Here is a 12,012-nt window from a genome sequence, read left to right on the forward strand (position 1 = left end):
GGGCGAAGCATTACCTCTGGCGACTATGGGAAATACGTGAACGACATTTGTCCAGCGGTTTGTTCGTTCCCGATTAATGAGCCCGCCATCGTTGTTAATTTTAACGCGAAAATCAGTGTTACCTGTTGAATAAAAGGTTGCGTCAGTAATGAAGCCGATGATTAAAGCCCGCTTGCCTATTTTCCCCGGTAATTACAGTATTGCCCCCGAGAACAACGAGTTTTTCTGTCCGCGAGCCGTTCCCGTCAATTACGGCAGATTTACTTTGAGCGTAATTGGGAACCGCGGCCAGATGATACGACCCGCGAAACAACGCACGAAACAACGGCTCGCCGTGGTCATTTCAATTTTTTTTTTTTCCAATAGACAAATTTTCGAGACAGATTCTCGCCGCGCCACTGGCACTAGCCGCGGAACGATCGCAACAATTTTTCCTGTCAACGAAGAAAAAAACGTTTTCGCGCTTACGTTGGAATCGATGAACCGACTCGCTTGTTAATTATGACAGAAAAGGCCGTAAATTGTTAGTCGTTTGCGAAGAAATTCTGGCGGAGGGACAGGCTGACCAGTTTTAGGTAGCTGTACGGTTGTTTTTTGCTTCGGTGATCGAGAGACGAAGATTTCGGATGATCTGTCCTTTGTTTCGTATTATATAAAAAGCTCAGATTTGTCAAAAATAAGATTTTTCTCTTTTAAAGTGGAAATTTACACTGTGCTTCCAGTAAAATCCAATAGATGTCTCGTAACAGCGGTCTCCTTCTCGTAAATCGAGTATTTTCGCTATTCGACTCTTTGCTAACTGTATGCTTATTGCAAATTCCACTCGGTAATATGATTAAACTTAAACTCGTACAATTAGTAACATGAAAATTTTAAATGACACTCATCTCTATAAAACGTGTTCCACTCGCGGAACGATTCGAACAAGCTGGTTCGCCGAGTTGAGAGTTTTACCGAATACGCAACAAGGCTGATACATCTCGCAACAGTTCTCTCTACAATCTTCGTTAACGAGCCCCGGGTTCGTTTTACGCTTTCATCGAAACGTGCTCGTATTCGGTTTCTCTTATTAGTGGGAACAGCTCGGTCTAATCATCTGCCTGCTCGCGCAGCTGCGCGTGGAATCTCTTCTCTCTCCGTGTGGCCGAGAAATTACGCACGAATTCACCTGCTCGATAATGACTCTATCGAGGGTAGTCCGCTCCTGTGTTCGCGATCCTTCGACACCTGTCTAATTCGGTCAGCTTGGAACTTACTTTTTTGAATATCTATCGGAACTTAAGTCTCGGATCCTGGACGGTCGTGTTTGCTAAACAAATTGCTAGCGTTTAAAGTTTTAGTCCGCTTGCAAGGAAAACCGAATCCCAAAAAGAAGACGATCCTTTACCAAGGGTTCCTTGACCAAGCCGAAGTGAAATTTGCGCAATAACGCGATTCGGTTCTCGAAAAGCGAATCGAACGGGGGAACGAGTTTGCAACCACAATCTCGCGGTCAATGCAACATCGATCACACTTAAGCTCGAATCGAACCGGTTCGACCTCGTTCTCTCTGTATACTGTCCCACGAAGAAGCTGAAAACGCGAGATCGTCTCGGCCGTGGTCTCGGCGTGGCAGGGTGATTCGTGGCGTCGCGGGACGGGGCGAAGAAAAATTGGAAATGCGGCTAAAACGAGGAAAAAGTTAAATTAAATACTCTGCAGTCGGTGGCGGACGCAGACACGCGGTGCATCGACCCATCCTTTAACTTGGATTTTTCAATTTCCTCCGGGAACCGGGGCTTCTTCCTCTTCTTCTTCTTTTCCCCCCTTCTTGCTCCTGTCGCCTTGCTCTCGCGGCAGCGGTAGCATTCGACCGCTCCTTTTGGCTCTCGTCTTCTCGACGAGGCTCAATGTCACTCTAGCGGTTGCCGCTGCCACGAGCTACCACGATAGCTTGAATATCTCGCAGCTTCTTTAAGGTAATCACTTGAGAAATTGCTCCCTTTGCGCGCGAGCGCAGCCGCGCCCTTCTTGATCCGTCCTTTTCTCGGATTCAATTTCTACGACGTATCCGGTCTGGCTTCGTCCTCCCACCTAACAGTTTCGAATGTTCGTTACATTCTGCCGTCGAGCGAAATTTTAAATTCATTTTTTCCACCGTAGTCCGGTCGAACAATTTCTGGATTTGCTATCGAATTATTTTAAATATTTTCCCGAGCGTAACCAAAACCGGACGATTCTTTGATTTCTTATTTGAGTTTTTGAATGGCGCTGCCGCGTTTACGGTGCAGCTGTAACCAGCGAGGTAGAAGTTTCTTGGGTCGGGGTTCAATAACGATGAAGTTCGGTCATAAATTCAATATTAATCCGCCGTAAACCGTGAAGCTGAGGTATTACGGGGTGGAGATGCTCGACCGCTTAATGAAATCTCGCGCGAATCGCGTACGAACGTCGATACAAGGTTTTCGGCATGTTTATAATTGGCTAAAAGTTAGGGAGTAACTTTGCACCGACCAACTTTCAACGAGTTTGATGATAAAGTAAAGGGGGGCGTTCAACTTTTGCGAATGTAGGGCGATCTGTGACAATTGTGGACGATATACAAAGGTGTGGCAAGAATCGTAGCACAATCGAAATGGCAGACGATTTCTGGTACAAAAGTAAATCGAAAATAAAGAAGTAAATTTTTTCGTTCGAGCCTTCATTGTCGAAATAATTGAATTTGAAGATCTGTCGGATACGCGTCTGACCATTAATCTAGTTTTCTACTTGCGTTGCAGCCCAAGTCGAACTCTGTTGCGCGCATACCCCATCAATTTGCAACGTCGATTTTCTCGTAAACGAGACATCGAACGAAACAATTTTATTCTGTTTTCTTACTTATGTTTACATATAGAATCATCCTCGTTCGCTTTTATCAACCGCGCATTGTCTATACATGCGCATTCACGTTGTGATTGTACATACATTATCATTGAAACATTAAGTTGAAAAATCTTTCTCGAAGGTGTTGCAAGACACGACGCAATATGTTGTAAAATATTTTTCTCCAAAAGATGAATTCGAGTACCATGGTACCTAGAAAGTTGAACGTGAGTCTGGAGGCCCGGCGGATCAGGGATCTGCGAAACGCCGGAAAAGCGACGACAGGTGAAGGCAGAGTGGCGTGAAATGGAAGTCAGAGCTCAGACGTGCCGGTATCATCGACGTGTAGCTAGCCTGTCAATCAGAGTCCTTAGACTATGGACGTGGCGCGCCGGAAATCTCCGTCGACCCTCGATCCCATGACTCCGTCGGAACAAAAGCCTGTTTCCCGGAGGCATCCGCGACATCGACAACCTGCCAGGAGTTATTCGTTGTAGATTTCGCGGGTCAACGGGCATGCCATCGACGTCCAACCTTCCGAAAATCGTGTTTGATTTTCGCGTTGACCTGAAAATGTTCAGCTTTCCGAACAGTCCGTCTATAGATCGCGTAAATGGCTCCCGAGAGTCTCGTTCTATTGTTAGTTTCGGTAAGGTTTCCGTGTTTCTTTCTGTACAAACACGTGAAAATACATAGGATCGCTTGTAAGAATTGGGCATTAGTGTAAGTAGAAACAGCGAGAGATGAACAGACGCGCCAGCAAAATTGTATTAAAAATACCATTATCTCGAATGTAAAATGTTATAGCATAAGAACAAACTTGTTTATCCCAGAATAAGATCGTCCGATTTCAGGGATAACCTGAACATCGAGAGGCACGATTTCTATATTTCTACGGTCGTTCGATCTGGGTCGCATGACACTCCCTCATCGGTGTTTACCACCTTTGTAACACTTTTCTACCCCAGAGGGTCTCTCACGATGCCTTTGAACCCGCCAAGACGGGATAATTGCACGTGACAGCCTCCTGCTAGCGGCGTCCCACAGCGCCGACGCGCGAACGCCTTTTTGTTTCTCCTTCGTTTTTTCCTTGTCCCTTCTCTGCCCTCGCCCTTTGTTACACCGCTCGCGTCAACCGCGAGCTCTCTTTGTCTTCCAGTCGTTCCGTGTTAGGGTCCATTTATATATCGACGGGCCAACCACTGGCCAAGCTGGAAAGGCTGCTTCGTCGTAGAACGAGTCGATAAGCTTTTTGATGTTATTTCTAATTAACCGCTATTACGTGTAAAGGGAGTGCAAACATTTCGAACTATTTTTCGTTAAATGCAAAAGTTAACCGTGACAGCATCGGAGTAAAATAATAAGAAGAAAACAAGTTAAAAATATTGTAAAAAAATGGAGACTCCTGACGATTATAACGATACAACGCCGCAAGGATCGAACGCAATCCCGACAAACACATTTCTCCAATTTCCTGGCCGGTCCTGGATTCACTTTCCAGCCATGAATTCTCAGTTCCACCCTTCGTCCTTGCTCTCTCAGTCGCCGATCTTCGCGGGACGATATTTACGAGACCCGGCCGATTTAATCACGATTTATGAGCGCGACTCGACTGATCTACGGGCGCGCGGATCGCCGAGTCACCCAGAAGGCGAACCGCCGGCGACTTTTTTCTCCCGGTCGATACACAACGTTGCTCGACCGCCACTTTTTCCTTTGATCGCGAATCACTGGCTGGACCGTGCGCTCTTTCGAGCCCGATCGATTCGACCGATTAACGGACCCTGTAGGTTCTAGCAAAAGCAGGCCGACCAATTATCGCCTCGTTGTCCAGCAATCTTTCGCAAAAGAGTCGGTAAATTGTTTAGTTTAAGAACTCTGGACAAATACACTGTGCAATATTGCTTCGATTCCCGGTGTCGGAAAATTACTTTTTGAACGCAGGGGGGGCTCTACAGGTCAAAGACCCTAGTGGTTGATTGCTGTTGGGCCCTTTGGAGGGTAGCGTCTCCACGTACCCGAGGCGCTGTAAAGACTGAGAAAGTCACCTGCTTTGAACGTGCTAACCTGCTATGTAATGTACACATACACAATAGAAATCGATGCAGTTACGCCGAAAGTTAGCGCAGTGAAATATTGGACGTCTATCTTGAGACACGAAAGTTTGCGCATGGACGCGTCTGTCGATGAAATTCGTTGCTTTCTTTCCGCCAGAAGTTCCAACGAGAGACGGAGACGAATACCTTTCGAGCGAAAAGAAAGCTCCGACGTCCCGCTGGCGTTCGTCGGGAATCTTTTACGCGTAGACGGCGCGTGAAAAGAGCCTCGACGCGAAAGAACTCGGAGGAAATGAACGACGAACGATAATCGGGGGGCTCGTTCGATCGAGTCGCTTCGAACCGAAACACGAAGGAAGAGGTGGCGAACAAACCGGTACTTTCTATCGGGATTCCTTATTAAAATTATTAATGAATAGCGACGGAAGTTCATCAGCGCGGAAGCTCTTTAGCAGCGTCGTGGAAAAGAAAGGAAAAATCGAGTAGCGGATGAGAAGTTGTTCCTGGGAATTCGAGGCAACCGAGCGTCTATTAGCGAGGAATAACAGTCATTGAGCGCCACGGTGAATAACCCACGGAGGCGATGCGATCACACTTGTCTCGATAAAATGCCTCGAAAATCGTCAAAGAATCCTTAAAACTGGCCTCGATCAAAGAAGAGTAATACATTGGAATGGTAATGAGCCAACCGATCGGAGCCCGAGCGAAGTATTATCGCGGGAACGTTATTACCTTGATCGAGAAGCAGAAAATTTGCTGAATCTCGTTGGCTCTGGCTCAACTTCTAGCCGGCCACGTATTCTTCTCCGTCGAAGACGAGAGTGTCGTACATCATCGGCGACGCGGTTAATCGAGCTGGTACCGTTTCCCTTGAACGCGCGTGCATCTTTCGAAAAAGAAAATAAACACCGGCCCGCGTAATGTATGCACGCTCGCCGCGGGAGATCCCCTTAATGCCTCGGTCAAGTTACTACCCACTCCCATAAGACACCGTGCTCGTTCGAACGCTATAACTTGTTCCTCTAACCTGTCCGCCATGTAATTACCGACCTTTGGGCGAGAGAAACACGGACGACTCCGCTGGAATCTTAAGGCGTATTCAACCGGGAATGACTGGACGGAAAACAAACTTGCGTCGAAGGTGACGACCTCATCCTCATCCAATTGTCTTCGAACACTTTGCGCCATTCGATATTCTTCGTACATAATCGTCCGTCACGGCTATGAATATTACAAAATTTCTAATCTTAAAAATTTTAGTTGGGTAGATTGTTCGTTATAAGGATTGACTCTCGCCATGACTTCTTTGCGAACGAATTTAAACAAAATTAAATTGTATACATTTGGAAAATGACTCGTAATTAAATCGTACGTCGAGGAAGGTAAATGCTGGTTGTTCAACGTTTGTAGATTATTTTCTCACTTTTCGACGTAAATACGGGGTCACCGTGCACGAAGTAAATTTTACCAGGCATGCACTCTGCGAATGCAACATTGTTTCCAAGGCGATTCGAAGAAAACGAGCGACCAGATGGCGCGATATCGAGCGTACAAGCCTTAAAGTCGAGCCACGCGAGTATTCGTGCAGAAAACAAACACGCGTGGTCGCGTCTTATAATACCGAGAAACATGCGCGTTAGGCGATACCGATATGTTAACGCTCGCGCGTACCGTCTAGCTTGTATCTCCGCGAGGTCTCTATTAGTCTCTTCGCGGCGACGACGCTCGTAATTCGCTTCGTCCGATTCGCTCCGGTGCCCTCGTATATTTCTTCGCGGCCGTTCCATCTCCCCCACCCTCAAGAGTTATCGCCGGGAATATATCATTTCTTTACCGTGTCGAGGAATTTGTTTAACCCTTTCTTTGCGGCCCACGTGGCCGCCAGTGTCCTTCCTCCGTACAAGAGTAACCTCGCGTAGCGGGCCAATTGCACGTTAAACGTGGAAAACATTACACGAACGTCCAACGATTCGAATCAGTGATCCTCGATATTACGGAGAATTAAAATCAAAGTTACGCGTTTGAATCGGGGAAAAATGATACTTTTTTCTAGTTCTCTTAAATTCCAATTTCTCGGGGCGAAGCACGACAGGGAAATATTTTTGCGGGCCGTGATCTCCGACGGCCATTTGTCCGGATGATGGCATCCAAGACGCAGACAACAACGGCGCGTCAGTTTTGATGGCCAGGAGAAATGTCTGGGGTGCGTCGCGACGCGGCTGACGTCGGAGCTTTATTTTCTTCGCGGCTGTGCTTTCCGGTTTTCCTCCTTCGCCGTGACTGTCGCCCTCCGTCCTATGCAGGCACGTCGATCCAAGAATCTCGAGGCATTCTGGCTCGAGATTTGGAAAATGACGTATCGGGGTCGCCTAAGCCGCCGGATGAGATCAGGATGATAGATGGAGTCTCTCCTTCGCGCGGATGGCCCGACTGTATTATACGGTTGGCTGTGCGCATTATGTACATCTACGTACTGGGTGTTTCGTTATAATCTGTAATACGACGCTGAGAACAGGACAAATCGAGTCGATAGCCCGTGAATCGAGTATACTTAGGTCCTCTGGAATGTTATGAACGGTGGTTTGTTAACGGGGACACAGGAAATTTGTTTTTAATAACTCTCAGGACAATATCTGAACGTTATTTTGTACTTTTTCGATTTACGTTTCTTTGCATCGTTACCTTCGACGATGATGATGCCCCGTCTATGATAAAAATGTTATCAAAGTCTTGCACTTTGGACATTACCAACAAATCTTATTGTACATAATTTTGTAGCTCTTAGCGATTCTTTATAATTCAGCAGCGTTTTTCTGAAATGGGTTCGACCGAAAAGAGTAGAAGTAATCTTAAAATGCCCTTTACACACCGCGCCGTAGATCGAACAAGTTAAATTATTAGTGACACGTGAGGGTGTTACGTGTATTTTAAAACACGTACAAGATCAAAAGTTAGGATTCGGGTCGAAAATGTCGTGAGATTGTCGTCTTGTAGGAGTTTCGGTAAAATTCTAGTCGGCCTTGGGTGTTTCGATTCCTTTCATCTTCGGCACCGTTAGCCCGTTCGCCGTTAAGAACTTGTAAATCGAAGCGCGCACGGCGCCCGAAAGTTCGTTTATTTATCGCTCGGAATCCTGGCCCGTCGAAGAAGCGGAACTGCGGCAACTTCGACCTCCCTTGGAAAACACGCGGAATTTACGTGGCTCCGGTGAAAAGAAAGTCGGCTGCCGACCTGGGTTAACGATTTAACCGACGTTCGCGGAAGAAATTCTGCTTATTTCCCGAAACAAGCGACGCGGATTGCGGTCACGAGAAGCGTAATTGCTTCCTGGGATCTGGTGAGGGAAAGAGGATATTTGGCAGAACATACCAAAGAGAATGATATTAAAATAGACCGAGTAAGTGAAACGTGTATAGAAAAGAAGCGATAATCGACGATCGATCTATCTTCTATTTGCTAGAAGAGAACGCGATACTAAAGTACTTGTTGGCACCTCTCTCGATCACGGTACCTAGGCAGAATATGAAATACATCTTGTAACTTAATTTGCTTCGAAACCTATAATGTACAACTCTGATCGATCGACAGCACAAGCCGCTACGCTTTGTAGCATGTCTCAAGAATAGAATCGATCCTCCTCGTGCCTGGTGCAGGTGCGTCACAACCGCAGAACGATCGTTCGAAGACACGAATAGACGTTTCGATGTTTAACACGTATGTCCGAGGACGCGCGTGGTTCAATTAAAGATCGTGTAATCGCATTCCAGGCCTCCTGGCCCTGTCCCTATCCCTCTTCATCGGAACCCGCATAATGCGACACGACTTTTTAATCGATGCCTTCGCGTTCTCTTCACTTGTTCGAATCGAAGGGAATCCGATAGCGTGATCGAGACGGTCTTACCGTGTCGTTTCACGTCGCGTTAATAAACCATCGTACCGTGAATATTGAAACAATAGGCGGGAAAATTGAGACACGCCGGAACTTTGAAGCTTTTATAAGAAGTCCTAAAGTTGAAATTTTCCAAGGAATAGAAAGAAGAAGGAACGTCTTCGCGACAGGTTACGAATGGAGTGGAAGTAGAATAAGACGTCCGCGTCTGGTTCGGTGACACGCATACGCAGACGGAGAGCGATCTGTGTCTGGTAATTAATATACGACGGTGGGTCGAACGAAAAGCCGCGAGCGCAGCATGCACGCCCACCGCGTCCAGCATACAATGCGTATAAATCGTCATGAATTTTGAGAGCCCTGCAATTTCGTATTGAAACGCATTCTCGTACCGGCTCTGCCCATCCTCCGTTTGCTTTCCACGTCGTCACCTTCTCCAGTCACGCCATTCGTCAAGCACCGGTATTCGTTTTGATTGCAGTTCCGTAAAACCGCTTTTGACGGTTCGCAAACCACGCGTGCACCGTCTCGAGGACGAGTTCTCCACCCTGATGACCGCTCCATGACCGCATTCTTGGCCATGAATACGCACGAGACGCTGTTTTTCTGTAGATCTCAATGGTTTAACGAATTTAACTGTAGCTGAGCCTTATTACATACCTTTGCCTCCATCTTTAACGAACAGAAATTGTCCCGGGGCGTATCATAGATTCGAAAAACATTTGTACGCGATCCTTTCCATCTATCTTCGGGATTCGATTATAAGAAAGTTCGACAACCCGATCGTGCAACGGTCAGAAGTATTAATTGCTATCGAGAAGTACCGCCTCCGGTTCTCGTCGATGAGAGCGATTCGTTCTCTCCACGGTGCTGGGTTCGGTGAAAATTTCGGGGTTCCCGGTTCGGCTCCACGCCTTCGAAATTTCGAATTCGAAATTCCGCCTCTCGCGTCCGCGCGTTTCGCCATTGACTTACGAGCAGCTGCGTCACTCGGGGCGATCTATTCCTCTAATTACAAGCCACGTCCCCAAACGGCGGCCGATATATTTATGGGAGATATCGCTGACCGGGCGTGATTTCGTGGATACTCATCGTCGGGGGTGGGAAGGACGCTGTCCCAAAAAATAAATAAAGTCCGTGAAACGAATTCGATCGACGGATTATCTTGGAGGATTCGAATTCTCTGCTCGAAGCAACAGCGCCGACATGCTCGAGCGTATAAATACGGTTCTGGTCGAGCGGAACGCGTCGCTGAACAAACTTTGGGCGTAACCGAGCTGCGTATAAATCCCGCGTGCGTGAAACTCGACGAGATCCGAAGGCGTGCGTACACGCGCGAGCTTCGGCCCGTCCGCGTCCGCGTTCGCGTCCGCGCGTTTCATCCTAAAGGGACGCGTATATTATGACCGGGCTGGATACGCGCCGGGCATGTTGTTGCGTGCCACGTGATTTAGCGACGGCCCCCGGGTCTGATGGATCATCCATTGAATGCTAATCTCCGTAGCCTCGAGTCTCGTCCCATCCGTTCCTACGTTTCTTCCTTCGTTCTAGCGATCCTCGAGATGACGTTGCCGTCGAATTTGCACGCCCAAGGCAGACGGATCGCGTTCTCCAAGAAGTAGGGTCCTTTGAATCCAACGACAGGTGGCCCTTTCTCGAGAAAATCCTGCGAATTATTCGCTAATCGAGTTCAAATCTCGTTTCGGTTACAATAGTGGAATCGAATATATTTTCCTAGTCTCTCGCGTGGTTCGGATCGTGGGTGGTATCTCAAGGTCTCGTACACGTCGAGGACACGAGAGATCGTGTTGGGAATCCGAGCAGGAGACATGGACGCGTCACGCGTGGCCCATAAAACGTTTCCTAAATTGACAACGTAGGTCTATCGGTAGCGATGATCCGTTGGACGGTTCCAAGCGAAACTCTGCCTGTACCGCGGACAATGCTGCTCGAACAAAGGCCACGAAGATGAATATCCAAAGTTACACGACGCGTGTACCATCTATAACCGAAGCTGCTGCCTGGCACGGCAGCAGGACGAACACAGATATCAGTAGCTCGAGTCTCTGCGAACGGGGCAAACGTTAACAGGGCCGAACCGCGAACATATTCGTTTTCTATAAGGAGCATGGCGTTTGGCTAACAGGCTCTATCGGTCGCACCGATCAGTCGTTAGCGTTTATGTCGAAGTTGGCAGCCCGTATTCCCGTTGCAACTTCCAAGGATGTTGCTTCTCCCGCAGGTGCTGCTGCCTGTATCCTTTCTCCGTTCTCTCCTTCATCCCTGTTGCCCTTTTTTTCGTCTCTTTTTTTTCCTCTCGGTCCACCTTTCTCCGTTGATCGTGGCCTGCCCTCGTCCTCGACTTATTCTTATTCTCGCTCATACACCGAGTCGAGGAGGGACGAGTGTCAGAAGGCGACGGAGGTGTGGGCTCGCCGATGAAAGATACCACCCGGTAATGGTTTATTTAAATCAGTCGAGCTGGCTTCCACGGACGGGAGACGGGACACGACCGACGAAAAATCTTGTTAGGCCGGCGTCGCTCGTTTGATACGAAGACGCCGAGCAGTTAATTGACGCCGGGATCTCCGTATCGCGAGATCGACGATAACGCGGCTCGGACGAGCCCGCGAGGAGGATGGAGCGATCTTCTCGTGGATCGATGTCTCTCGATACTCGCCGGTAGCGGTGATTATTACCAAACGCAAATGCGAACCCTTCGATACCACGGAACCGCCGTACGGTACAGCATTTATTAATTATACATTTAAGATCTTGCAGAATGCAATGACGATCAAGTTATTTCCTGCTCTCCGCTGCAAAATGATCGCGATCGAGACGTAAAATATCAATTTTATATAGTATTTCGGTAACGGTTCTTGCGACGACTCCAAGTCACAACTCCATTTTACTTTCAACCCAGACTTTGTCTAGCTGGGCAAGGTATTACGCTGCCACCGGTCTCCAATGTTTTTTCTCTTTAGAAAGAGAAGAAGAGAATCTCAGGATGAAGGTTCTGAGATGAGTCACAGATGCGTCTCGGAGATCCCGGACGATTCAGAGTGAATTACGTGCCAACGAATTAATACCTCTTACACGAGGGTCTGATACGCGAGATCGAGAGATACGACACGTTATTATAGCGTTTGAGACACGCGACCGTTTGCCTAAAAACCCACTAAACGATTCGCGACCGATTCGTAAACTAAATTTGGAACCTTG

Source organism: Colletes latitarsis, chromosome 14 (genome assembly GCF_051014445.1).
Source record: "Colletes latitarsis isolate SP2378_abdomen chromosome 14, iyColLati1, whole genome shotgun sequence".
NCBI classification, from domain to species: domain Eukaryota; kingdom Metazoa; phylum Arthropoda; class Insecta; order Hymenoptera; family Colletidae; genus Colletes; species Colletes latitarsis.